This window comes from Phallusia mammillata, unplaced genomic scaffold (genome assembly GCF_965637545.1).
Source record: "Phallusia mammillata unplaced genomic scaffold, kaPhaMamm4.hap1.1 HAP1_SCAFFOLD_214, whole genome shotgun sequence".
Taxonomy (NCBI): Eukaryota; Metazoa; Chordata; class Ascidiacea; order Phlebobranchia; family Ascidiidae; genus Phallusia; species Phallusia mammillata.
Genome location: NW_027648946.1, coordinates 1 through 21,999, shown reverse-complemented (window position 1 = coordinate 21,999; position 21,999 = coordinate 1). Strand labels below are relative to the sequence as shown.

At 48.7% G+C, this 21,999-nt stretch overlaps 44 non-coding genes across 44 annotated transcripts; all 44 read right to left on the bottom strand.

The window, feature by feature from the left end:
• Positions 1-95: 95 nt before the first annotated feature.
• Positions 96-259, bottom strand: LOC145208133 (U1 spliceosomal RNA). Its single transcript, XR_013854471.1, has one exon. It is a non-coding gene; the product is annotated as a U1 spliceosomal RNA (small nuclear RNA).
• A 257-nt stretch (positions 260-516) lies between these two features.
• Positions 517-714, bottom strand: LOC145208158 (U2 spliceosomal RNA). The gene has a single exon (XR_013854495.1). It is a non-coding gene; the product is annotated as a U2 spliceosomal RNA (small nuclear RNA).
• A 386-nt stretch (positions 715-1,100) lies between these two features.
• LOC145208132 (U1 spliceosomal RNA) lies at positions 1,101-1,264 on the bottom strand. The gene has a single exon (XR_013854470.1). It is a non-coding gene; the product is annotated as a U1 spliceosomal RNA (small nuclear RNA).
• Positions 1,265-1,521: 257 nt separating this feature from the next.
• On the bottom strand, positions 1,522-1,719 carry LOC145208157 (U2 spliceosomal RNA). The gene has a single exon (XR_013854494.1). It is a non-coding gene; the product is annotated as a U2 spliceosomal RNA (small nuclear RNA).
• A 386-nt stretch (positions 1,720-2,105) lies between these two features.
• Positions 2,106-2,269, bottom strand: LOC145208131 (U1 spliceosomal RNA). The gene has a single exon (XR_013854469.1). It is a non-coding gene; the product is annotated as a U1 spliceosomal RNA (small nuclear RNA).
• A 257-nt stretch (positions 2,270-2,526) lies between these two features.
• On the bottom strand, positions 2,527-2,724 carry LOC145208156 (U2 spliceosomal RNA). The gene has a single exon (XR_013854493.1). It is a non-coding gene; the product is annotated as a U2 spliceosomal RNA (small nuclear RNA).
• A 386-nt stretch (positions 2,725-3,110) lies between these two features.
• LOC145208130 (U1 spliceosomal RNA) lies at positions 3,111-3,274 on the bottom strand. Its single transcript, XR_013854468.1, has one exon. It is a non-coding gene; the product is annotated as a U1 spliceosomal RNA (small nuclear RNA).
• Positions 3,275-3,531: 257 nt separating this feature from the next.
• Positions 3,532-3,729, bottom strand: LOC145208155 (U2 spliceosomal RNA). Its single transcript, XR_013854492.1, has one exon. It is a non-coding gene; the product is annotated as a U2 spliceosomal RNA (small nuclear RNA).
• Positions 3,730-4,115: 386 nt separating this feature from the next.
• Positions 4,116-4,279, bottom strand: LOC145208129 (U1 spliceosomal RNA). Its single transcript, XR_013854467.1, has one exon. It is a non-coding gene; the product is annotated as a U1 spliceosomal RNA (small nuclear RNA).
• Positions 4,280-4,536: 257 nt separating this feature from the next.
• Positions 4,537-4,734, bottom strand: LOC145208154 (U2 spliceosomal RNA). Its single transcript, XR_013854491.1, has one exon. It is a non-coding gene; the product is annotated as a U2 spliceosomal RNA (small nuclear RNA).
• A 386-nt stretch (positions 4,735-5,120) lies between these two features.
• Positions 5,121-5,284, bottom strand: LOC145208128 (U1 spliceosomal RNA). The gene has a single exon (XR_013854466.1). It is a non-coding gene; the product is annotated as a U1 spliceosomal RNA (small nuclear RNA).
• A 257-nt stretch (positions 5,285-5,541) lies between these two features.
• LOC145208153 (U2 spliceosomal RNA) lies at positions 5,542-5,739 on the bottom strand. Its single transcript, XR_013854490.1, has one exon. It is a non-coding gene; the product is annotated as a U2 spliceosomal RNA (small nuclear RNA).
• Positions 5,740-6,125: 386 nt separating this feature from the next.
• LOC145208127 (U1 spliceosomal RNA) lies at positions 6,126-6,289 on the bottom strand. The gene has a single exon (XR_013854465.1). It is a non-coding gene; the product is annotated as a U1 spliceosomal RNA (small nuclear RNA).
• A 257-nt stretch (positions 6,290-6,546) lies between these two features.
• LOC145208152 (U2 spliceosomal RNA) lies at positions 6,547-6,744 on the bottom strand. The gene has a single exon (XR_013854489.1). It is a non-coding gene; the product is annotated as a U2 spliceosomal RNA (small nuclear RNA).
• Positions 6,745-7,130: 386 nt separating this feature from the next.
• On the bottom strand, positions 7,131-7,294 carry LOC145208125 (U1 spliceosomal RNA). Its single transcript, XR_013854463.1, has one exon. It is a non-coding gene; the product is annotated as a U1 spliceosomal RNA (small nuclear RNA).
• Positions 7,295-7,551: 257 nt separating this feature from the next.
• LOC145208151 (U2 spliceosomal RNA) lies at positions 7,552-7,749 on the bottom strand. The gene has a single exon (XR_013854488.1). It is a non-coding gene; the product is annotated as a U2 spliceosomal RNA (small nuclear RNA).
• A 386-nt stretch (positions 7,750-8,135) lies between these two features.
• LOC145208124 (U1 spliceosomal RNA) lies at positions 8,136-8,299 on the bottom strand. Its single transcript, XR_013854462.1, has one exon. It is a non-coding gene; the product is annotated as a U1 spliceosomal RNA (small nuclear RNA).
• Positions 8,300-8,556: 257 nt separating this feature from the next.
• On the bottom strand, positions 8,557-8,754 carry LOC145208150 (U2 spliceosomal RNA). Its single transcript, XR_013854487.1, has one exon. It is a non-coding gene; the product is annotated as a U2 spliceosomal RNA (small nuclear RNA).
• Positions 8,755-9,140: 386 nt separating this feature from the next.
• LOC145208123 (U1 spliceosomal RNA) lies at positions 9,141-9,304 on the bottom strand. Its single transcript, XR_013854461.1, has one exon. It is a non-coding gene; the product is annotated as a U1 spliceosomal RNA (small nuclear RNA).
• Positions 9,305-9,561: 257 nt separating this feature from the next.
• Positions 9,562-9,759, bottom strand: LOC145208148 (U2 spliceosomal RNA). The gene has a single exon (XR_013854485.1). It is a non-coding gene; the product is annotated as a U2 spliceosomal RNA (small nuclear RNA).
• A 386-nt stretch (positions 9,760-10,145) lies between these two features.
• LOC145208122 (U1 spliceosomal RNA) lies at positions 10,146-10,309 on the bottom strand. Its single transcript, XR_013854460.1, has one exon. It is a non-coding gene; the product is annotated as a U1 spliceosomal RNA (small nuclear RNA).
• Positions 10,310-10,566: 257 nt separating this feature from the next.
• LOC145208135 (U2 spliceosomal RNA) lies at positions 10,567-10,764 on the bottom strand. The gene has a single exon (XR_013854472.1). It is a non-coding gene; the product is annotated as a U2 spliceosomal RNA (small nuclear RNA).
• A 386-nt stretch (positions 10,765-11,150) lies between these two features.
• Positions 11,151-11,314, bottom strand: LOC145208121 (U1 spliceosomal RNA). The gene has a single exon (XR_013854459.1). It is a non-coding gene; the product is annotated as a U1 spliceosomal RNA (small nuclear RNA).
• A 257-nt stretch (positions 11,315-11,571) lies between these two features.
• Positions 11,572-11,769, bottom strand: LOC145208147 (U2 spliceosomal RNA). Its single transcript, XR_013854484.1, has one exon. It is a non-coding gene; the product is annotated as a U2 spliceosomal RNA (small nuclear RNA).
• A 386-nt stretch (positions 11,770-12,155) lies between these two features.
• Positions 12,156-12,319, bottom strand: LOC145208120 (U1 spliceosomal RNA). The gene has a single exon (XR_013854458.1). It is a non-coding gene; the product is annotated as a U1 spliceosomal RNA (small nuclear RNA).
• Positions 12,320-12,576: 257 nt separating this feature from the next.
• On the bottom strand, positions 12,577-12,774 carry LOC145208146 (U2 spliceosomal RNA). The gene has a single exon (XR_013854483.1). It is a non-coding gene; the product is annotated as a U2 spliceosomal RNA (small nuclear RNA).
• A 386-nt stretch (positions 12,775-13,160) lies between these two features.
• LOC145208119 (U1 spliceosomal RNA) lies at positions 13,161-13,324 on the bottom strand. Its single transcript, XR_013854457.1, has one exon. It is a non-coding gene; the product is annotated as a U1 spliceosomal RNA (small nuclear RNA).
• Positions 13,325-13,581: 257 nt separating this feature from the next.
• LOC145208145 (U2 spliceosomal RNA) lies at positions 13,582-13,779 on the bottom strand. The gene has a single exon (XR_013854482.1). It is a non-coding gene; the product is annotated as a U2 spliceosomal RNA (small nuclear RNA).
• Positions 13,780-14,165: 386 nt separating this feature from the next.
• Positions 14,166-14,329, bottom strand: LOC145208117 (U1 spliceosomal RNA). The gene has a single exon (XR_013854456.1). It is a non-coding gene; the product is annotated as a U1 spliceosomal RNA (small nuclear RNA).
• A 257-nt stretch (positions 14,330-14,586) lies between these two features.
• Positions 14,587-14,784, bottom strand: LOC145208144 (U2 spliceosomal RNA). Its single transcript, XR_013854481.1, has one exon. It is a non-coding gene; the product is annotated as a U2 spliceosomal RNA (small nuclear RNA).
• Positions 14,785-15,170: 386 nt separating this feature from the next.
• LOC145208116 (U1 spliceosomal RNA) lies at positions 15,171-15,334 on the bottom strand. The gene has a single exon (XR_013854455.1). It is a non-coding gene; the product is annotated as a U1 spliceosomal RNA (small nuclear RNA).
• Positions 15,335-15,591: 257 nt separating this feature from the next.
• On the bottom strand, positions 15,592-15,789 carry LOC145208143 (U2 spliceosomal RNA). The gene has a single exon (XR_013854480.1). It is a non-coding gene; the product is annotated as a U2 spliceosomal RNA (small nuclear RNA).
• Positions 15,790-16,175: 386 nt separating this feature from the next.
• LOC145208115 (U1 spliceosomal RNA) lies at positions 16,176-16,339 on the bottom strand. The gene has a single exon (XR_013854454.1). It is a non-coding gene; the product is annotated as a U1 spliceosomal RNA (small nuclear RNA).
• A 257-nt stretch (positions 16,340-16,596) lies between these two features.
• LOC145208142 (U2 spliceosomal RNA) lies at positions 16,597-16,794 on the bottom strand. Its single transcript, XR_013854479.1, has one exon. It is a non-coding gene; the product is annotated as a U2 spliceosomal RNA (small nuclear RNA).
• A 386-nt stretch (positions 16,795-17,180) lies between these two features.
• Positions 17,181-17,344, bottom strand: LOC145208159 (U1 spliceosomal RNA). Its single transcript, XR_013854496.1, has one exon. It is a non-coding gene; the product is annotated as a U1 spliceosomal RNA (small nuclear RNA).
• Positions 17,345-17,601: 257 nt separating this feature from the next.
• On the bottom strand, positions 17,602-17,799 carry LOC145208141 (U2 spliceosomal RNA). The gene has a single exon (XR_013854478.1). It is a non-coding gene; the product is annotated as a U2 spliceosomal RNA (small nuclear RNA).
• A 386-nt stretch (positions 17,800-18,185) lies between these two features.
• LOC145208149 (U1 spliceosomal RNA) lies at positions 18,186-18,349 on the bottom strand. Its single transcript, XR_013854486.1, has one exon. It is a non-coding gene; the product is annotated as a U1 spliceosomal RNA (small nuclear RNA).
• Positions 18,350-18,606: 257 nt separating this feature from the next.
• Positions 18,607-18,804, bottom strand: LOC145208140 (U2 spliceosomal RNA). The gene has a single exon (XR_013854477.1). It is a non-coding gene; the product is annotated as a U2 spliceosomal RNA (small nuclear RNA).
• A 386-nt stretch (positions 18,805-19,190) lies between these two features.
• On the bottom strand, positions 19,191-19,354 carry LOC145208138 (U1 spliceosomal RNA). The gene has a single exon (XR_013854475.1). It is a non-coding gene; the product is annotated as a U1 spliceosomal RNA (small nuclear RNA).
• Positions 19,355-19,611: 257 nt separating this feature from the next.
• Positions 19,612-19,809, bottom strand: LOC145208139 (U2 spliceosomal RNA). Its single transcript, XR_013854476.1, has one exon. It is a non-coding gene; the product is annotated as a U2 spliceosomal RNA (small nuclear RNA).
• A 386-nt stretch (positions 19,810-20,195) lies between these two features.
• LOC145208126 (U1 spliceosomal RNA) lies at positions 20,196-20,359 on the bottom strand. Its single transcript, XR_013854464.1, has one exon. It is a non-coding gene; the product is annotated as a U1 spliceosomal RNA (small nuclear RNA).
• A 257-nt stretch (positions 20,360-20,616) lies between these two features.
• LOC145208137 (U2 spliceosomal RNA) lies at positions 20,617-20,814 on the bottom strand. The gene has a single exon (XR_013854474.1). It is a non-coding gene; the product is annotated as a U2 spliceosomal RNA (small nuclear RNA).
• Positions 20,815-21,200: 386 nt separating this feature from the next.
• Positions 21,201-21,364, bottom strand: LOC145208114 (U1 spliceosomal RNA). Its single transcript, XR_013854453.1, has one exon. It is a non-coding gene; the product is annotated as a U1 spliceosomal RNA (small nuclear RNA).
• Positions 21,365-21,621: 257 nt separating this feature from the next.
• Positions 21,622-21,819, bottom strand: LOC145208136 (U2 spliceosomal RNA). The gene has a single exon (XR_013854473.1). It is a non-coding gene; the product is annotated as a U2 spliceosomal RNA (small nuclear RNA).
• Positions 21,820-21,999: the final 180 nt, after the last annotated feature.

Genomic DNA, 21,999 nt, shown 5'->3' with positions numbered 1-21,999 from the left:
GGTCGGCAATTACGCCTGTCTGGGAGAGAAAGCGCGAAGAGCAGCAGGAAGCAAACTGACCAGAGAGAACAAGCGATTGATTGATTAAGAATAATACGGGGTTAGCGCGAACGCAGACCCCACTAACAGAAATTGTACGGCCGAGTTACCCACATTTGGGGTAATCGCAAGGGTCAGCTAGGCCAAAGTGCAATGGCTAAGCCTCGCCTTGGGCCCACCGCCGGCCTGATCACGGTGAAGGCCCCCGTCAGGTAAGTATGATTTGGTTAACTTCAAGATCGACCCTCTTCATCTATACTTTTTTAGCGTTTGTTGTGAAAACGCCGACGTAATCGGACGTTTTCTCTACGCCCGATTGTTTCCCAATCGGCGGGTGGTACGGTACGTAGTAATTAGAACAGCAGGCTTGCGACGGTTTTAGCGCATGAAAATGTTGGCTACGAGGTGAGAAAAGAGGGTTTACAACAATATACGACGAAGAACTGGGATGAATTGCTTGATTTTCCCACCAAAGTGGGAATGTGGGCCGTGCCTGGAGGTAGTGCAATACCAGGACAACCCGTGGGCAGGGCGAGGCAAGCCTCGGCACCATACCCCCTGTCCAAAAATCAGGTTAATACAAAGACATGCAAGCGAATCGCTTGCGTCCCAGGTATTAAACTGAGAAGAACAGATACTACACTTGATCTTAGCTCTAAAGAGCCGAGAAGCGATGCCTAAACATATATTTAGGCCAACCAGAGCCTCACCTGTACAACTTCTGTTTGCTGGGGGCTCAGTGCAGCGCGAAACGTTTTTCCGAGGACCAAAACGATCGAGTAGCAGTCGTCATTCGACTCCCCTGGCACTATAGCCATGACAGCTTTGTTGTGTTCTAATTCAAATTATATTTACGAATATATGACGTCACCAGGTGCATGGCAATAATATTTTTCTGATATACATTCAATCAGATACGTAGCTATGCGTTGCAGACACATTGCTATGGCGATGCGACGCTCCCCGGGTCGGCAATTACGCCTGTCTGGGAGAGAAAGCGCGAAGAGCAGCAGGAAGCAAACTGACCAGAGAGAACAAGCGATTGATTGATTAAGAATAATACGGGGTTAGCGCGAACGCAGACCCCACTAACAGAAATTGTACGGCCGAGTTACCCACATTTGGGGTAATCGCAAGGGTCAGCTAGGCCAAAGTGCAATGGCTAAGCCTCGCCTTGGGCCCACCGCCGGCCTGATCACGGTGAAGGCCCCCGTCAGGTAAGTATGATTTGGTTAACTTCAAGATCGACCCTCTTCATCTATACTTTTTTAGCGTTTGTTGTGAAAACGCCGACGTAATCGGACGTTTTCTCTACGCCCGATTGTTTCCCAATCGGCGGGTGGTACGGTACGTAGTAATTAGAACAGCAGGCTTGCGACGGTTTTAGCGCATGAAAATGTTGGCTACGAGGTGAGAAAAGAGGGTTTACAACAATATACGACGAAGAACTGGGATGAATTGCTTGATTTTCCCACCAAAGTGGGAATGTGGGCCGTGCCTGGAGGTAGTGCAATACCAGGACAACCCGTGGGCAGGGCGAGGCAAGCCTCGGCACCATACCCCCTGTCCAAAAATCAGGTTAATACAAAGACATGCAAGCGAATCGCTTGCGTCCCAGGTATTAAACTGAGAAGAACAGATACTACACTTGATCTTAGCTCTAAAGAGCCGAGAAGCGATGCCTAAACATATATTTAGGCCAACCAGAGCCTCACCTGTACAACTTCTGTTTGCTGGGGGCTCAGTGCAGCGCGAAACGTTTTTCCGAGGACCAAAACGATCGAGTAGCAGTCGTCATTCGACTCCCCTGGCACTATAGCCATGACAGCTTTGTTGTGTTCTAATTCAAATTATATTTACGAATATATGACGTCACCAGGTGCATGGCAATAATATTTTTCTGATATACATTCAATCAGATACGTAGCTATGCGTTGCAGACACATTGCTATGGCGATGCGACGCTCCCCGGGTCGGCAATTACGCCTGTCTGGGAGAGAAAGCGCGAAGAGCAGCAGGAAGCAAACTGACCAGAGAGAACAAGCGATTGATTGATTAAGAATAATACGGGGTTAGCGCGAACGCAGACCCCACTAACAGAAATTGTACGGCCGAGTTACCCACATTTGGGGTAATCGCAAGGGTCAGCTAGGCCAAAGTGCAATGGCTAAGCCTCGCCTTGGGCCCACCGCCGGCCTGATCACGGTGAAGGCCCCCGTCAGGTAAGTATGATTTGGTTAACTTCAAGATCGACCCTCTTCATCTATACTTTTTTAGCGTTTGTTGTGAAAACGCCGACGTAATCGGACGTTTTCTCTACGCCCGATTGTTTCCCAATCGGCGGGTGGTACGGTACGTAGTAATTAGAACAGCAGGCTTGCGACGGTTTTAGCGCATGAAAATGTTGGCTACGAGGTGAGAAAAGAGGGTTTACAACAATATACGACGAAGAACTGGGATGAATTGCTTGATTTTCCCACCAAAGTGGGAATGTGGGCCGTGCCTGGAGGTAGTGCAATACCAGGACAACCCGTGGGCAGGGCGAGGCAAGCCTCGGCACCATACCCCCTGTCCAAAAATCAGGTTAATACAAAGACATGCAAGCGAATCGCTTGCGTCCCAGGTATTAAACTGAGAAGAACAGATACTACACTTGATCTTAGCTCTAAAGAGCCGAGAAGCGATGCCTAAACATATATTTAGGCCAACCAGAGCCTCACCTGTACAACTTCTGTTTGCTGGGGGCTCAGTGCAGCGCGAAACGTTTTTCCGAGGACCAAAACGATCGAGTAGCAGTCGTCATTCGACTCCCCTGGCACTATAGCCATGACAGCTTTGTTGTGTTCTAATTCAAATTATATTTACGAATATATGACGTCACCAGGTGCATGGCAATAATATTTTTCTGATATACATTCAATCAGATACGTAGCTATGCGTTGCAGACACATTGCTATGGCGATGCGACGCTCCCCGGGTCGGCAATTACGCCTGTCTGGGAGAGAAAGCGCGAAGAGCAGCAGGAAGCAAACTGACCAGAGAGAACAAGCGATTGATTGATTAAGAATAATACGGGGTTAGCGCGAACGCAGACCCCACTAACAGAAATTGTACGGCCGAGTTACCCACATTTGGGGTAATCGCAAGGGTCAGCTAGGCCAAAGTGCAATGGCTAAGCCTCGCCTTGGGCCCACCGCCGGCCTGATCACGGTGAAGGCCCCCGTCAGGTAAGTATGATTTGGTTAACTTCAAGATCGACCCTCTTCATCTATACTTTTTTAGCGTTTGTTGTGAAAACGCCGACGTAATCGGACGTTTTCTCTACGCCCGATTGTTTCCCAATCGGCGGGTGGTACGGTACGTAGTAATTAGAACAGCAGGCTTGCGACGGTTTTAGCGCATGAAAATGTTGGCTACGAGGTGAGAAAAGAGGGTTTACAACAATATACGACGAAGAACTGGGATGAATTGCTTGATTTTCCCACCAAAGTGGGAATGTGGGCCGTGCCTGGAGGTAGTGCAATACCAGGACAACCCGTGGGCAGGGCGAGGCAAGCCTCGGCACCATACCCCCTGTCCAAAAATCAGGTTAATACAAAGACATGCAAGCGAATCGCTTGCGTCCCAGGTATTAAACTGAGAAGAACAGATACTACACTTGATCTTAGCTCTAAAGAGCCGAGAAGCGATGCCTAAACATATATTTAGGCCAACCAGAGCCTCACCTGTACAACTTCTGTTTGCTGGGGGCTCAGTGCAGCGCGAAACGTTTTTCCGAGGACCAAAACGATCGAGTAGCAGTCGTCATTCGACTCCCCTGGCACTATAGCCATGACAGCTTTGTTGTGTTCTAATTCAAATTATATTTACGAATATATGACGTCACCAGGTGCATGGCAATAATATTTTTCTGATATACATTCAATCAGATACGTAGCTATGCGTTGCAGACACATTGCTATGGCGATGCGACGCTCCCCGGGTCGGCAATTACGCCTGTCTGGGAGAGAAAGCGCGAAGAGCAGCAGGAAGCAAACTGACCAGAGAGAACAAGCGATTGATTGATTAAGAATAATACGGGGTTAGCGCGAACGCAGACCCCACTAACAGAAATTGTACGGCCGAGTTACCCACATTTGGGGTAATCGCAAGGGTCAGCTAGGCCAAAGTGCAATGGCTAAGCCTCGCCTTGGGCCCACCGCCGGCCTGATCACGGTGAAGGCCCCCGTCAGGTAAGTATGATTTGGTTAACTTCAAGATCGACCCTCTTCATCTATACTTTTTTAGCGTTTGTTGTGAAAACGCCGACGTAATCGGACGTTTTCTCTACGCCCGATTGTTTCCCAATCGGCGGGTGGTACGGTACGTAGTAATTAGAACAGCAGGCTTGCGACGGTTTTAGCGCATGAAAATGTTGGCTACGAGGTGAGAAAAGAGGGTTTACAACAATATACGACGAAGAACTGGGATGAATTGCTTGATTTTCCCACCAAAGTGGGAATGTGGGCCGTGCCTGGAGGTAGTGCAATACCAGGACAACCCGTGGGCAGGGCGAGGCAAGCCTCGGCACCATACCCCCTGTCCAAAAATCAGGTTAATACAAAGACATGCAAGCGAATCGCTTGCGTCCCAGGTATTAAACTGAGAAGAACAGATACTACACTTGATCTTAGCTCTAAAGAGCCGAGAAGCGATGCCTAAACATATATTTAGGCCAACCAGAGCCTCACCTGTACAACTTCTGTTTGCTGGGGGCTCAGTGCAGCGCGAAACGTTTTTCCGAGGACCAAAACGATCGAGTAGCAGTCGTCATTCGACTCCCCTGGCACTATAGCCATGACAGCTTTGTTGTGTTCTAATTCAAATTATATTTACGAATATATGACGTCACCAGGTGCATGGCAATAATATTTTTCTGATATACATTCAATCAGATACGTAGCTATGCGTTGCAGACACATTGCTATGGCGATGCGACGCTCCCCGGGTCGGCAATTACGCCTGTCTGGGAGAGAAAGCGCGAAGAGCAGCAGGAAGCAAACTGACCAGAGAGAACAAGCGATTGATTGATTAAGAATAATACGGGGTTAGCGCGAACGCAGACCCCACTAACAGAAATTGTACGGCCGAGTTACCCACATTTGGGGTAATCGCAAGGGTCAGCTAGGCCAAAGTGCAATGGCTAAGCCTCGCCTTGGGCCCACCGCCGGCCTGATCACGGTGAAGGCCCCCGTCAGGTAAGTATGATTTGGTTAACTTCAAGATCGACCCTCTTCATCTATACTTTTTTAGCGTTTGTTGTGAAAACGCCGACGTAATCGGACGTTTTCTCTACGCCCGATTGTTTCCCAATCGGCGGGTGGTACGGTACGTAGTAATTAGAACAGCAGGCTTGCGACGGTTTTAGCGCATGAAAATGTTGGCTACGAGGTGAGAAAAGAGGGTTTACAACAATATACGACGAAGAACTGGGATGAATTGCTTGATTTTCCCACCAAAGTGGGAATGTGGGCCGTGCCTGGAGGTAGTGCAATACCAGGACAACCCGTGGGCAGGGCGAGGCAAGCCTCGGCACCATACCCCCTGTCCAAAAATCAGGTTAATACAAAGACATGCAAGCGAATCGCTTGCGTCCCAGGTATTAAACTGAGAAGAACAGATACTACACTTGATCTTAGCTCTAAAGAGCCGAGAAGCGATGCCTAAACATATATTTAGGCCAACCAGAGCCTCACCTGTACAACTTCTGTTTGCTGGGGGCTCAGTGCAGCGCGAAACGTTTTTCCGAGGACCAAAACGATCGAGTAGCAGTCGTCATTCGACTCCCCTGGCACTATAGCCATGACAGCTTTGTTGTGTTCTAATTCAAATTATATTTACGAATATATGACGTCACCAGGTGCATGGCAATAATATTTTTCTGATATACATTCAATCAGATACGTAGCTATGCGTTGCAGACACATTGCTATGGCGATGCGACGCTCCCCGGGTCGGCAATTACGCCTGTCTGGGAGAGAAAGCGCGAAGAGCAGCAGGAAGCAAACTGACCAGAGAGAACAAGCGATTGATTGATTAAGAATAATACGGGGTTAGCGCGAACGCAGACCCCACTAACAGAAATTGTACGGCCGAGTTACCCACATTTGGGGTAATCGCAAGGGTCAGCTAGGCCAAAGTGCAATGGCTAAGCCTCGCCTTGGGCCCACCGCCGGCCTGATCACGGTGAAGGCCCCCGTCAGGTAAGTATGATTTGGTTAACTTCAAGATCGACCCTCTTCATCTATACTTTTTTAGCGTTTGTTGTGAAAACGCCGACGTAATCGGACGTTTTCTCTACGCCCGATTGTTTCCCAATCGGCGGGTGGTACGGTACGTAGTAATTAGAACAGCAGGCTTGCGACGGTTTTAGCGCATGAAAATGTTGGCTACGAGGTGAGAAAAGAGGGTTTACAACAATATACGACGAAGAACTGGGATGAATTGCTTGATTTTCCCACCAAAGTGGGAATGTGGGCCGTGCCTGGAGGTAGTGCAATACCAGGACAACCCGTGGGCAGGGCGAGGCAAGCCTCGGCACCATACCCCCTGTCCAAAAATCAGGTTAATACAAAGACATGCAAGCGAATCGCTTGCGTCCCAGGTATTAAACTGAGAAGAACAGATACTACACTTGATCTTAGCTCTAAAGAGCCGAGAAGCGATGCCTAAACATATATTTAGGCCAACCAGAGCCTCACCTGTACAACTTCTGTTTGCTGGGGGCTCAGTGCAGCGCGAAACGTTTTTCCGAGGACCAAAACGATCGAGTAGCAGTCGTCATTCGACTCCCCTGGCACTATAGCCATGACAGCTTTGTTGTGTTCTAATTCAAATTATATTTACGAATATATGACGTCACCAGGTGCATGGCAATAATATTTTTCTGATATACATTCAATCAGATACGTAGCTATGCGTTGCAGACACATTGCTATGGCGATGCGACGCTCCCCGGGTCGGCAATTACGCCTGTCTGGGAGAGAAAGCGCGAAGAGCAGCAGGAAGCAAACTGACCAGAGAGAACAAGCGATTGATTGATTAAGAATAATACGGGGTTAGCGCGAACGCAGACCCCACTAACAGAAATTGTACGGCCGAGTTACCCACATTTGGGGTAATCGCAAGGGTCAGCTAGGCCAAAGTGCAATGGCTAAGCCTCGCCTTGGGCCCACCGCCGGCCTGATCACGGTGAAGGCCCCCGTCAGGTAAGTATGATTTGGTTAACTTCAAGATCGACCCTCTTCATCTATACTTTTTTAGCGTTTGTTGTGAAAACGCCGACGTAATCGGACGTTTTCTCTACGCCCGATTGTTTCCCAATCGGCGGGTGGTACGGTACGTAGTAATTAGAACAGCAGGCTTGCGACGGTTTTAGCGCATGAAAATGTTGGCTACGAGGTGAGAAAAGAGGGTTTACAACAATATACGACGAAGAACTGGGATGAATTGCTTGATTTTCCCACCAAAGTGGGAATGTGGGCCGTGCCTGGAGGTAGTGCAATACCAGGACAACCCGTGGGCAGGGCGAGGCAAGCCTCGGCACCATACCCCCTGTCCAAAAATCAGGTTAATACAAAGACATGCAAGCGAATCGCTTGCGTCCCAGGTATTAAACTGAGAAGAACAGATACTACACTTGATCTTAGCTCTAAAGAGCCGAGAAGCGATGCCTAAACATATATTTAGGCCAACCAGAGCCTCACCTGTACAACTTCTGTTTGCTGGGGGCTCAGTGCAGCGCGAAACGTTTTTCCGAGGACCAAAACGATCGAGTAGCAGTCGTCATTCGACTCCCCTGGCACTATAGCCATGACAGCTTTGTTGTGTTCTAATTCAAATTATATTTACGAATATATGACGTCACCAGGTGCATGGCAATAATATTTTTCTGATATACATTCAATCAGATACGTAGCTATGCGTTGCAGACACATTGCTATGGCGATGCGACGCTCCCCGGGTCGGCAATTACGCCTGTCTGGGAGAGAAAGCGCGAAGAGCAGCAGGAAGCAAACTGACCAGAGAGAACAAGCGATTGATTGATTAAGAATAATACGGGGTTAGCGCGAACGCAGACCCCACTAACAGAAATTGTACGGCCGAGTTACCCACATTTGGGGTAATCGCAAGGGTCAGCTAGGCCAAAGTGCAATGGCTAAGCCTCGCCTTGGGCCCACCGCCGGCCTGATCACGGTGAAGGCCCCCGTCAGGTAAGTATGATTTGGTTAACTTCAAGATCGACCCTCTTCATCTATACTTTTTTAGCGTTTGTTGTGAAAACGCCGACGTAATCGGACGTTTTCTCTACGCCCGATTGTTTCCCAATCGGCGGGTGGTACGGTACGTAGTAATTAGAACAGCAGGCTTGCGACGGTTTTAGCGCATGAAAATGTTGGCTACGAGGTGAGAAAAGAGGGTTTACAACAATATACGACGAAGAACTGGGATGAATTGCTTGATTTTCCCACCAAAGTGGGAATGTGGGCCGTGCCTGGAGGTAGTGCAATACCAGGACAACCCGTGGGCAGGGCGAGGCAAGCCTCGGCACCATACCCCCTGTCCAAAAATCAGGTTAATACAAAGACATGCAAGCGAATCGCTTGCGTCCCAGGTATTAAACTGAGAAGAACAGATACTACACTTGATCTTAGCTCTAAAGAGCCGAGAAGCGATGCCTAAACATATATTTAGGCCAACCAGAGCCTCACCTGTACAACTTCTGTTTGCTGGGGGCTCAGTGCAGCGCGAAACGTTTTTCCGAGGACCAAAACGATCGAGTAGCAGTCGTCATTCGACTCCCCTGGCACTATAGCCATGACAGCTTTGTTGTGTTCTAATTCAAATTATATTTACGAATATATGACGTCACCAGGTGCATGGCAATAATATTTTTCTGATATACATTCAATCAGATACGTAGCTATGCGTTGCAGACACATTGCTATGGCGATGCGACGCTCCCCGGGTCGGCAATTACGCCTGTCTGGGAGAGAAAGCGCGAAGAGCAGCAGGAAGCAAACTGACCAGAGAGAACAAGCGATTGATTGATTAAGAATAATACGGGGTTAGCGCGAACGCAGACCCCACTAACAGAAATTGTACGGCCGAGTTACCCACATTTGGGGTAATCGCAAGGGTCAGCTAGGCCAAAGTGCAATGGCTAAGCCTCGCCTTGGGCCCACCGCCGGCCTGATCACGGTGAAGGCCCCCGTCAGGTAAGTATGATTTGGTTAACTTCAAGATCGACCCTCTTCATCTATACTTTTTTAGCGTTTGTTGTGAAAACGCCGACGTAATCGGACGTTTTCTCTACGCCCGATTGTTTCCCAATCGGCGGGTGGTACGGTACGTAGTAATTAGAACAGCAGGCTTGCGACGGTTTTAGCGCATGAAAATGTTGGCTACGAGGTGAGAAAAGAGGGTTTACAACAATATACGACGAAGAACTGGGATGAATTGCTTGATTTTCCCACCAAAGTGGGAATGTGGGCCGTGCCTGGAGGTAGTGCAATACCAGGACAACCCGTGGGCAGGGCGAGGCAAGCCTCGGCACCATACCCCCTGTCCAAAAATCAGGTTAATACAAAGACATGCAAGCGAATCGCTTGCGTCCCAGGTATTAAACTGAGAAGAACAGATACTACACTTGATCTTAGCTCTAAAGAGCCGAGAAGCGATGCCTAAACATATATTTAGGCCAACCAGAGCCTCACCTGTACAACTTCTGTTTGCTGGGGGCTCAGTGCAGCGCGAAACGTTTTTCCGAGGACCAAAACGATCGAGTAGCAGTCGTCATTCGACTCCCCTGGCACTATAGCCATGACAGCTTTGTTGTGTTCTAATTCAAATTATATTTACGAATATATGACGTCACCAGGTGCATGGCAATAATATTTTTCTGATATACATTCAATCAGATACGTAGCTATGCGTTGCAGACACATTGCTATGGCGATGCGACGCTCCCCGGGTCGGCAATTACGCCTGTCTGGGAGAGAAAGCGCGAAGAGCAGCAGGAAGCAAACTGACCAGAGAGAACAAGCGATTGATTGATTAAGAATAATACGGGGTTAGCGCGAACGCAGACCCCACTAACAGAAATTGTACGGCCGAGTTACCCACATTTGGGGTAATCGCAAGGGTCAGCTAGGCCAAAGTGCAATGGCTAAGCCTCGCCTTGGGCCCACCGCCGGCCTGATCACGGTGAAGGCCCCCGTCAGGTAAGTATGATTTGGTTAACTTCAAGATCGACCCTCTTCATCTATACTTTTTTAGCGTTTGTTGTGAAAACGCCGACGTAATCGGACGTTTTCTCTACGCCCGATTGTTTCCCAATCGGCGGGTGGTACGGTACGTAGTAATTAGAACAGCAGGCTTGCGACGGTTTTAGCGCATGAAAATGTTGGCTACGAGGTGAGAAAAGAGGGTTTACAACAATATACGACGAAGAACTGGGATGAATTGCTTGATTTTCCCACCAAAGTGGGAATGTGGGCCGTGCCTGGAGGTAGTGCAATACCAGGACAACCCGTGGGCAGGGCGAGGCAAGCCTCGGCACCATACCCCCTGTCCAAAAATCAGCTTAATACAAAGACATGCAAGCGAATCGCTTGCGTCCCAGGTATTAAACTGAGAAGAACAGATACTACACTTGATCTTAGCTCTAAAGAGCCGAGAAGCGATGCCTAAACATATATTTAGGCCAACCAGAGCCTCACCTGTACAACTTCTGTTTGCTGGGGGCTCAGTGCAGCGCGAAACGTTTTTCCGAGGACCAAAACGATCGAGTAGCAGTCGTCATTCGACTCCCCTGGCACTATAGCCATGACAGCTTTGTTGTGTTCTAATTCAAATTATATTTACGAATATATGACGTCACCAGGTGCATGGCAATAATATTTTTCTGATATACATTCAATCAGATACGTAGCTATGCGTTGCAGACACATTGCTATGGCGATGCGACGCTCCCCGGGTCGGCAATTACGCCTGTCTGGGAGAGAAAGCGCGAAGAGCAGCAGGAAGCAAACTGACCAGAGAGAACAAGCGATTGATTGATTAAGAATAATACGGGGTTAGCGCGAACGCAGACCCCACTAACAGAAATTGTACGGCCGAGTTACCCACATTTGGGGTAATCGCAAGGGTCAGCTAGGCCAAAGTGCAATGGCTAAGCCTCGCCTTGGGCCCACCGCCGGCCTGATCACGGTGAAGGCCCCCGTCAGGTAAGTATGATTTGGTTAACTTCAAGATCGACCCTCTTCATCTATACTTTTTTAGCGTTTGTTGTGAAAACGCCGACGTAATCGGACGTTTTCTCTACGCCCGATTGTTTCCCAATCGGCGGGTGGTACGGTACGTAGTAATTAGAACAGCAGGCTTGCGACGGTTTTAGCGCATGAAAATGTTGGCTACGAGGTGAGAAAAGAGGGTTTACAACAATATACGACGAAGAACTGGGATGAATTGCTTGATTTTCCCACCAAAGTGGGAATGTGGGCCGTGCCTGGAGGTAGTGCAATACCAGGACAACCCGTGGGCAGGGCGAGGCAAGCCTCGGCACCATACCCCCTGTCCAAAAATCAGGTTAATACAAAGACATGCAAGCGAATCGCTTGCGTCCCAGGTATTAAACTGAGAAGAACAGATACTACACTTGATCTTAGCTCTAAAGAGCCGAGAAGCGATGCCTAAACATATATTTAGGCCAACCAGAGCCTCACCTGTACAACTTCTGTTTGCTGGGGGCTCAGTGCAGCGCGAAACGTTTTTCCGAGGACCAAAACGATCGAGTAGCAGTCGTCATTCGACTCCCCTGGCACTATAGCCATGACAGCTTTGTTGTGTTCTAATTCAAATTATATTTACGAATATATGACGTCACCAGGTGCATGGCAATAATATTTTTCTGATATACATTCAATCAGATACGTAGCTATGCGTTGCAGACACATTGCTATGGCGATGCGACGCTCCCCGGGTCGGCAATTACGCCTGTCTGGGAGAGAAAGCGCGAAGAGCAGCAGGAAGCAAACTGACCAGAGAGAACAAGCGATTGATTGATTAAGAATAATACGGGGTTAGCGCGAACGCAGACCCCACTAACAGAAATTGTACGGCCGAGTTACCCACATTTGGGGTAATCGCAAGGGTCAGCTAGGCCAAAGTGCAATGGCTAAGCCTCGCCTTGGGCCCACCGCCGGCCTGATCACGGTGAAGGCCCCCGTCAGGTAAGTATGATTTGGTTAACTTCAAGATCGACCCTCTTCATCTATACTTTTTTAGCGTTTGTTGTGAAAACGCCGACGTAATCGGACGTTTTCTCTACGCCCGATTGTTTCCCAATCGGCGGGTGGTACGGTACGTAGTAATTAGAACAGCAGGCTTGCGACGGTTTTAGCGCATGAAAATGTTGGCTACGAGGTGAGAAAAGAGGGTTTACAACAATATACGACGAAGAACTGGGATGAATTGCTTGATTTTCCCACCAAAGTGGGAATGTGGGCCGTGCCTGGAGGTAGTGCAATACCAGGACAACCCGTGGGCAGGGCGAGGCAAGCCTCGGCACCATACCCCCTGTCCAAAAATCAGGTTAATACAAAGACATGCAAGCGAATCGCTTGCGTCCCAGGTATTAAACTGAGAAGAACAGATACTACACTTGATCTTAGCTCTAAAGAGCCGAGAAGCGATGCCTAAACATATATTTAGGCCAACCAGAGCCTCACCTGTACAACTTCTGTTTGCTGGGGGCTCAGTGCAGCGCGAAACGTTTTTCCGAGGACCAAAACGATCGAGTAGCAGTCGTCATTCGACTCCCCTGGCACTATAGCCATGACAGCTTTGTTGTGTTCTAATTCAAATTATATTTACGAATATATGACGTCACCAGGTGCATGGCAATAATATTTTTCTGATATACATTCAATCAGATACGTAGCTATGCGTTGCAGACACATTGCTATGGCGATGCGACGCTCCCCGGGTCGGCAATTACGCCTGTCTGGGAGAGAAAGCGCGAAGAGCAGCAGGAAGCAAACTGACCAGAGAGAACAAGCGATTGATTGATTAAGAATAATACGGGGTTAGCGCGAACGCAGACCCCACTAACAGAAATTGTACGGCCGAGTTACCCACATTTGGGGTAATCGCAAGGGTCAGCTAGGCCAAAGTGCAATGGCTAAGCCTCGCCTTGGGCCCACCGCCGGCCTGATCACGGTGAAGGCCCCCGTCAGGTAAGTATGATTTGGTTAACTTCAAGATCGACCCTCTTCATCTATACTTTTTTAGCGTTTGTTGTGAAAACGCCGACGTAATCGGACGTTTTCTCTACGCCCGATTGTTTCCCAATCGGCGGGTGGTACGGTACGTAGTAATTAGAACAGCAGGCTTGCGACGGTTTTAGCGCATGAAAATGTTGGCTACGAGGTGAGAAAAGAGGGTTTACAACAATATACGACGAAGAACTGGGATGAATTGCTTGATTTTCCCACCAAAGTGGGAATGTGGGCCGTGCCTGGAGGTAGTGCAATACCAGGACAACCCGTGGGCAGGGCGAGGCAAGCCTCGGCACCATACCCCCTGTCCAAAAATCAGGTTAATACAAAGACATGCAAGCGAATCGCTTGCGTCCCAGGTATTAAACTGAGAAGAACAGATACTACACTTGATCTTAGCTCTAAAGAGCCGAGAAGCGATGCCTAAACATATATTTAGGCCAACCAGAGCCTCACCTGTACAACTTCTGTTTGCTGGGGGCTCAGTGCAGCGCGAAACGTTTTTCCGAGGACCAAAACGATCGAGTAGCAGTCGTCATTCGACTCCCCTGGCACTATAGCCATGACAGCTTTGTTGTGTTCTAATTCAAATTATATTTACGAATATATGACGTCACCAGGTGCATGGCAATAATATTTTTCTGATATACATTCAATCAGATACGTAGCTATGCGTTGCAGACACATTGCTATGGCGATGCGACGCTCCCCGGGTCGGCAATTACGCCTGTCTGGGAGAGAAAGCGCGAAGAGCAGCAGGAAGCAAACTGACCAGAGAGAACAAGCGATTGATTGATTAAGAATAATACGGGGTTAGCGCGAACGCAGACCCCACTAACAGAAATTGTACGGCCGAGTTACCCACATTTGGGGTAATCGCAAGGGTCAGCTAGGCCAAAGTGCAATGGCTAAGCCTCGCCTTGGGCCCACCGCCGGCCTGATCACGGTGAAGGCCCCCGTCAGGTAAGTATGATTTGGTTAACTTCAAGATCGACCCTCTTCATCTATACTTTTTTAGCGTTTGTTGTGAAAACGCCGACGTAATCGGACGTTTTCTCTACGCCCGATTGTTTCCCAATCGGCGGGTGGTACGGTACGTAGTAATTAGAACAGCAGGCTTGCGACGGTTTTAGCGCATGAAAATGTTGGCTACGAGGTGAGAAAAGAGGGTTTACAACAATATACGACGAAGAACTGGGATGAATTGCTTGATTTTCCCACCAAAGTGGGAATGTGGGCCGTGCCTGGAGGTAGTGCAATACCAGGACAACCCGTGGGCAGGGCGAGGCAAGCCTCGGCACCATACCCCCTGTCCAAAAATCAGGTTAATACAAAGACATGCAAGCGAATCGCTTGCGTCCCAGGTATTAAACTGAGAAGAACAGATACTACACTTGATCTTAGCTCTAAAGAGCCGAGAAGCGATGCCTAAACATATATTTAGGCCAACCAGAGCCTCACCTGTACAACTTCTGTTTGCTGGGGGCTCAGTGCAGCGCGAAACGTTTTTCCGAGGACCAAAACGATCGAGTAGCAGTCGTCATTCGACTCCCCTGGCACTATAGCCATGACAGCTTTGTTGTGTTCTAATTCAAATTATATTTACGAATATATGACGTCACCAGGTGCATGGCAATAATATTTTTCTGATATACATTCAATCAGATACGTAGCTATGCGTTGCAGACACATTGCTATGGCGATGCGACGCTCCCCGGGTCGGCAATTACGCCTGTCTGGGAGAGAAAGCGCGAAGAGCAGCAGGAAGCAAACTGACCAGAGAGAACAAGCGATTGATTGATTAAGAATAATACGGGGTTAGCGCGAACGCAGACCCCACTAACAGAAATTGTACGGCCGAGTTACCCACATTTGGGGTAATCGCAAGGGTCAGCTAGGCCAAAGTGCAATGGCTAAGCCTCGCCTTGGGCCCACCGCCGGCCTGATCACGGTGAAGGCCCCCGTCAGGTAAGTATGATTTGGTTAACTTCAAGATCGACCCTCTTCATCTATACTTTTTTAGCGTTTGTTGTGAAAACGCCGACGTAATCGGACGTTTTCTCTACGCCCGATTGTTTCCCAATCGGCGGGTGGTACGGTACGTAGTAATTAGAACAGCAGGCTTGCGACGGTTTTAGCGCATGAAAATGTTGGCTACGAGGTGAGAAAAGAGGGTTTACAACAATATACGACGAAGAACTGGGATGAATTGCTTGATTTTCCCACCAAAGTGGGAATGTGGGCCGTGCCTGGAGGTAGTGCAATACCAGGACAACCCGTGGGCAGGGCGAGGCAAGCCTCGGCACCATACCCCCTGTCCAAAAATCAGGTTAATACAAAGACATGCAAGCGAATCGCTTGCGTCCCAGGTATTAAACTGAGAAGAACAGATACTACACTTGATCTTAGCTCTAAAGAGCCGAGAAGCGATGCCTAAACATATATTTAGGCCAACCAGAGCCTCACCTGTACAACTTCTGTTTGCTGGGGGCTCAGTGCAGCGCGAAACGTTTTTCCGAGGACCAAAACGATCGAGTAGCAGTCGTCATTCGACTCCCCTGGCACTATAGCCATGACAGCTTTGTTGTGTTCTAATTCAAATTATATTTACGAATATATGACGTCACCAGGTGCATGGCAATAATATTTTTCTGATATACATTCAATCAGATACGTAGCTATGCGTTGCAGACACATTGCTATGGCGATGCGACGCTCCCCGGGTCGGCAATTACGCCTGTCTGGGAGAGAAAGCGCGAAGAGCAGCAGGAAGCAAACTGACCAGAGAGAACAAGCGATTGATTGATTAAGAATAATACGGGGTTAGCGCGAACGCAGACCCCACTAACAGAAATTGTACGGCCGAGTTACCCACATTTGGGGTAATCGCAAGGGTCAGCTAGGCCAAAGTGCAATGGCTAAGCCTCGCCTTGGGCCCACCGCCGGCCTGATCACGGTGAAGGCCCCCGTCAGGTAAGTATGATTTGGTTAACTTCAAGATCGACCCTCTTCATCTATACTTTTTTAGCGTTTGTTGTGAAAACGCCGACGTAATCGGACGTTTTCTCTACGCCCGATTGTTTCCCAATCGGCGGGTGGTACGGTACGTAGTAATTAGAACAGCAGGCTTGCGACGGTTTTAGCGCATGAAAATGTTGGCTACGAGGTGAGAAAAGAGGGTTTACAACAATATACGACGAAGAACTGGGATGAATTGCTTGATTTTCCCACCAAAGTGGGAATGTGGGCCGTGCCTGGAGGTAGTGCAATACCAGGACAACCCGTGGGCAGGGCGAGGCAAGCCTCGGCACCATACCCCCTGTCCAAAAATCAGGTTAATACAAAGACATGCAAGCGAATCGCTTGCGTCCCAGGTATTAAACTGAGAAGAACAGATACTACACTTGATCTTAGCTCTAAAGAGCCGAGAAGCGATGCCTAAACATATATTTAGGCCAACCAGAGCCTCACCTGTACAACTTCTGTTTGCTGGGGGCTCAGTGCAGCGCGAAACGTTTTTCCGAGGACCAAAACGATCGAGTAGCAGTCGTCATTCGACTCCCCTGGCACTATAGCCATGACAGCTTTGTTGTGTTCTAATTCAAATTATATTTACGAATATATGACGTCACCAGGTGCATGGCAATAATATTTTTCTGATATACATTCAATCAGATACGTAGCTATGCGTTGCAGACACATTGCTATGGCGATGCGACGCTCCCCGGGTCGGCAATTACGCCTGTCTGGGAGAGAAAGCGCGAAGAGCAGCAGGAAGCAAACTGACCAGAGAGAACAAGCGATTGATTGATTAAGAATAATACGGGGTTAGCGCGAACGCAGACCCCACTAACAGAAATTGTACGGCCGAGTTACCCACATTTGGGGTAATCGCAAGGGTCAGCTAGGCCAAAGTGCAATGGCTAAGCCTCGCCTTGGGCCCACCGCCGGCCTGATCACGGTGAAGGCCCCCGTCAGGTAAGTATGATTTGGTTAACTTCAAGATCGACCCTCTTCATCTATACTTTTTTAGCGTTTGTTGTGAAAACGCCGACGTAATCGGACGTTTTCTCTACGCCCGATTGTTTCCCAATCGGCGGGTGGTACGGTACGTAGTAATTAGAACAGCAGGCTTGCGACGGTTTTAGCGCATGAAAATGTTGGCTACGAGGTGAGAAAAGAGGGTTTACAACAATATACGACGAAGAACTGGGATGAATTGCTTGATTTTCCCACCAAAGTGGGAATGTGGGCCGTGCCTGGAGGTAGTGCAATACCAGGACAACCCGTGGGCAGGGCGAGGCAAGCCTCGGCACCATACCCCCTGTCCAAAAATCAGGTTAATACAAAGACATGCAAGCGAATCGCTTGCGTCCCAGGTATTAAACTGAGAAGAACAGATACTACACTTGATCTTAGCTCTAAAGAGCCGAGAAGCGATGCCTAAACATATATTTAGGCCAACCAGAGCCTCACCTGTACAACTTCTGTTTGCTGGGGGCTCAGTGCAGCGCGAAACGTTTTTCCGAGGACCAAAACGATCGAGTAGCAGTCGTCATTCGACTCCCCTGGCACTATAGCCATGACAGCTTTGTTGTGTTCTAATTCAAATTATATTTACGAATATATGACGTCACCAGGTGCATGGCAATAATATTTTTCTGATATACATTCAATCAGATACGTAGCTATGCGTTGCAGACACATTGCTATGGCGATGCGACGCTCCCCGGGTCGGCAATTACGCCTGTCTGGGAGAGAAAGCGCGAAGAGCAGCAGGAAGCAAACTGACCAGAGAGAACAAGCGATTGATTGATTAAGAATAATACGGGGTTAGCGCGAACGCAGACCCCACTAACAGAAATTGTACGGCCGAGTTACCCACATTTGGGGTAATCGCAAGGGTCAGCTAGGCCAAAGTGCAATGGCTAAGCCTCGCCTTGGGCCCACCGCCGGCCTGATCACGGTGAAGGCCCCCGTCAGGTAAGTATGATTTGGTTAACTTCAAGATCGACCCTCTTCATCTATACTTTTTTAGCGTTTGTTGTGAAAACGCCGACGTAATCGGACGTTTTCTCTACGCCCGATTGTTTCCCAATCGGCGGGTGGTACGGTACGTAGTAATTAGAACAGCAGGCTTGCGACGGTTTTAGCGCATGAAAATGTTGGCTACGAGGTGAGAAAAGAGGGTTTACAACAATATACGACGAAGAACTGGGATGAATTGCTTGATTTTCCCACCAAAGTGGGAATGTGGGCCGTGCCTGGAGGTAGTGCAATACCAGGACAACCCGTGGGCAGGGCGAGGCAAGCCTCGGCACCATACCCCCTGTCCAAAAATCAGGTTAATACAAAGACATGCAAGCGAATCGCTTGCGTCCCAGGTATTAAACTGAGAAGAACAGATACTACACTTGATCTTAGCTCTAAAGAGCCGAGAAGCGATGCCTAAACATATATTTAGGCCAACCAGAGCCTCACCTGTACAACTTCTGTTTGCTGGGGGCTCAGTGCAGCGCGAAACGTTTTTCCGAGGACCAAAACGATCGAGTAGCAGTCGTCATTCGACTCCCCTGGCACTATAGCCATGACAGCTTTGTTGTGTTCTAATTCAAATTATATTTACGAATATATGACGTCACCAGGTGCATGGCAATAATATTTTTCTGATATACATTCAATCAGATACGTAGCTATGCGTTGCAGACACATTGCTATGGCGATGCGACGCTCCCCGGGTCGGCAATTACGCCTGTCTGGGAGAGAAAGCGCGAAGAGCAGCAGGAAGCAAACTGACCAGAGAGAACAAGCGATTGATTGATTAAGAATAATACGGGGTTAGCGCGAACGCAGACCCCACTAACAGAAATTGTACGGCCGAGTTACCCACATTTGGGGTAATCGCAAGGGTCAGCTAGGCCAAAGTGCAATGGCTAAGCCTCGCCTTGGGCCCACCGCCGGCCTGATCACGGTGAAGGCCCCCGTCAGGTAAGTATGATTTGGTTAACTTCAAGATCGACCCTCTTCATCTATACTTTTTTAGCGTTTGTTGTGAAAACGCCGACGTAATCGGACGTTTTCTCTACGCCCGATTGTTTCCCAATCGGCGGGTGGTACGGTACGTAGTAATTAGAACAGCAGGCTTGCGACGGTTTTAGCGCATGAAAATGTTGGCTACGAGGTGAGAAAAGAGGGTTTACAACAATATACGACGAAGAACTGGGATGAATTGCTTGATTTTCCCACCAAAGTGGGAATGTGGGCCGTGCCTGGAGGTAGTGCAATACCAGGACAACCCGTGGGCAGGGCGAGGCAAGCCTCGGCACCATACCCCCTGTCCAAAAATCAGGTTAATACAAAGACATGCAAGCGAATCGCTTGCGTCCCAGGTATTAAACTGAGAAGAACAGATACTACACTTGATCTTAGCTCTAAAGAGCCGAGAAGCGATGCCTAAACATATATTTAGGCCAACCAGAGCCTCACCTGTACAACTTCTGTTTGCTGGGGGCTCAGTGCAGCGCGAAACGTTTTTCCGAGGACCAAAACGATCGAGTAGCAGTCGTCATTCGACTCCCCTGGCACTATAGCCATGACAGCTTTGTTGTGTTCTAATTCAAATTATATTTACGAATATATGACGTCACCAGGTGCATGGCAATAATATTTTTCTGATATACATTCAATCAGATACGTAGCTATGCGTTGCAGACACATTGCTATGGCGATGCGACGCTCCCCGGGTCGGCAATTACGCCTGTCTGGGAGAGAAAGCGCGAAGAGCAGCAGGAAGCAAACTGACCAGAGAGAACAAGCGATTGATTGATTAAGAATAATACGGGGTTAGCGCGAACGCAGACCCCACTAACAGAAATTGTACGGCCGAGTTACCCACATTTGGGGTAATCGCAAGGGTCAGCTAGGCCAAAGTGCAATGGCTAAGCCTCGCCTTGGGCCCACCGCCGGCCTGATCACGGTGAAGGCCCCCGTCAGGTAAGTATGATTTGGTTAACTTCAAGATCGACCCTCTTCATCTATACTTTTTTAGCGTTTGTTGTGAAAACGCCGACGTAATCGGACGTTTTCTCTACGCCCGATTGTTTCCCAATCGGCGGGTGGTACGGTACGTAGTAATTAGAACAGCAGGCTTGCGACGGTTTTAGCGCATGAAAATGTTGGCTACGAGGTGAGAAAAGAGGGTTTACAACAATATACGACGAAGAACTGGGATGAATTGCTTGATTTTCCCACCAAAGTGGGAATGTGGGCCGTGCCTGGAGGTAGTGCAATACCAGGACAACCCGTGGGCAGGGCGAGGCAAGCCTCGGCACCATACCCCCTGTCCAAAAATCAGGTTAATACAAAGACATGCAAGCGAATCGCTTGCGTCCCAGGTATTAAACTGAGAAGAACAGATACTACACTTGATCTTAGCTCTAAAGAGCCGAGAAGCGATGCCTAAACATATATTTAGGCCAACCAGAGCCTCACCTGTACAACTTCTGTTTGCTGGGGGCTCAGTGCAGCGCGAAACGTTTTTCCGAGGACCAAAACGATCGAGTAGCAGTCGTCATTCGACTCCCCTGGCACTATAGCCATGACAGCTTTGTTGTGTTCTAATTCAAATTATATTTACGAATATATGACGTCACCAGGTGCATGGCAATAATATTTTTCTGATATACATTCAATCAGATACGTAGCTATGCGTTGCAGACACATTGCTATGGCGATGCGACGCTCCCCGGGTCGGCAATTACGCCTGTCTGGGAGAGAAAGCGCGAAGAGCAGCAGGAAGCAAACTGACCAGAGAGAACAAGCGATTGATTGATTAAGAATAATACGGGGTTAGCGCGAACGCAGACCCCACTAACAGAAATTGTACGGCCGAGTTACCCACATTTGGGGTAATCGCAAGGGTCAGCTAGGCCAAAGTGCAATGGCTAAGCCTCGCCTTGGGCCCACCGCCGGCCTGATCACGGTGAAGGCCCCCGTCAGGTAAGTATGATTTGGTTAACTTCAAGATCGACCCTCTTCATCTATACTTTTTTAGCGTTTGTTGTGAAAACGCCGACGTAATCGGACGTTTTCTCTACGCCCGATTGTTTCCCAATCGGCGGGTGGTACGGTACGTAGTAATTAGAACAGCAGGCTTGCGACGGTTTTAGCGCATGAAAATGTTGGCTACGAGGTGAGAAAAGAGGGTTTACAACAATATACGACGAAGAACTGGGATGAATTGCTTGATTTTCCCACCAAAGTGGGAATGTGGGCCGTGCCTGGAGGTAGTGCAATACCAGGACAACCCGTGGGCAGGGCGAGGCAAGCCTCGGCACCATACCCCCTGTCCAAAAATCAGGTTAATACAAAGACATGCAAGCGAATCGCTTGCGTCCCAGGTATTAAACTGAGAAGAACAGATACTACACTTGATCTTAGCTCTAAAGAGCCGAGAAGCGATGCCTAAACATATATTTAGGCCAACCAGAGCCTCACCTGTACAACTTCTGTTTGCTGGGGGCTCAGTGCAGCGCGAAACGTTTTTCCGAGGACCAAAACGATCGAGTAGCAGTCGTCATTCGACTCCCCTGGCACTATAGCCATGACAGCTTTGTTGTGTTCTAATTCAAATTATATTTAC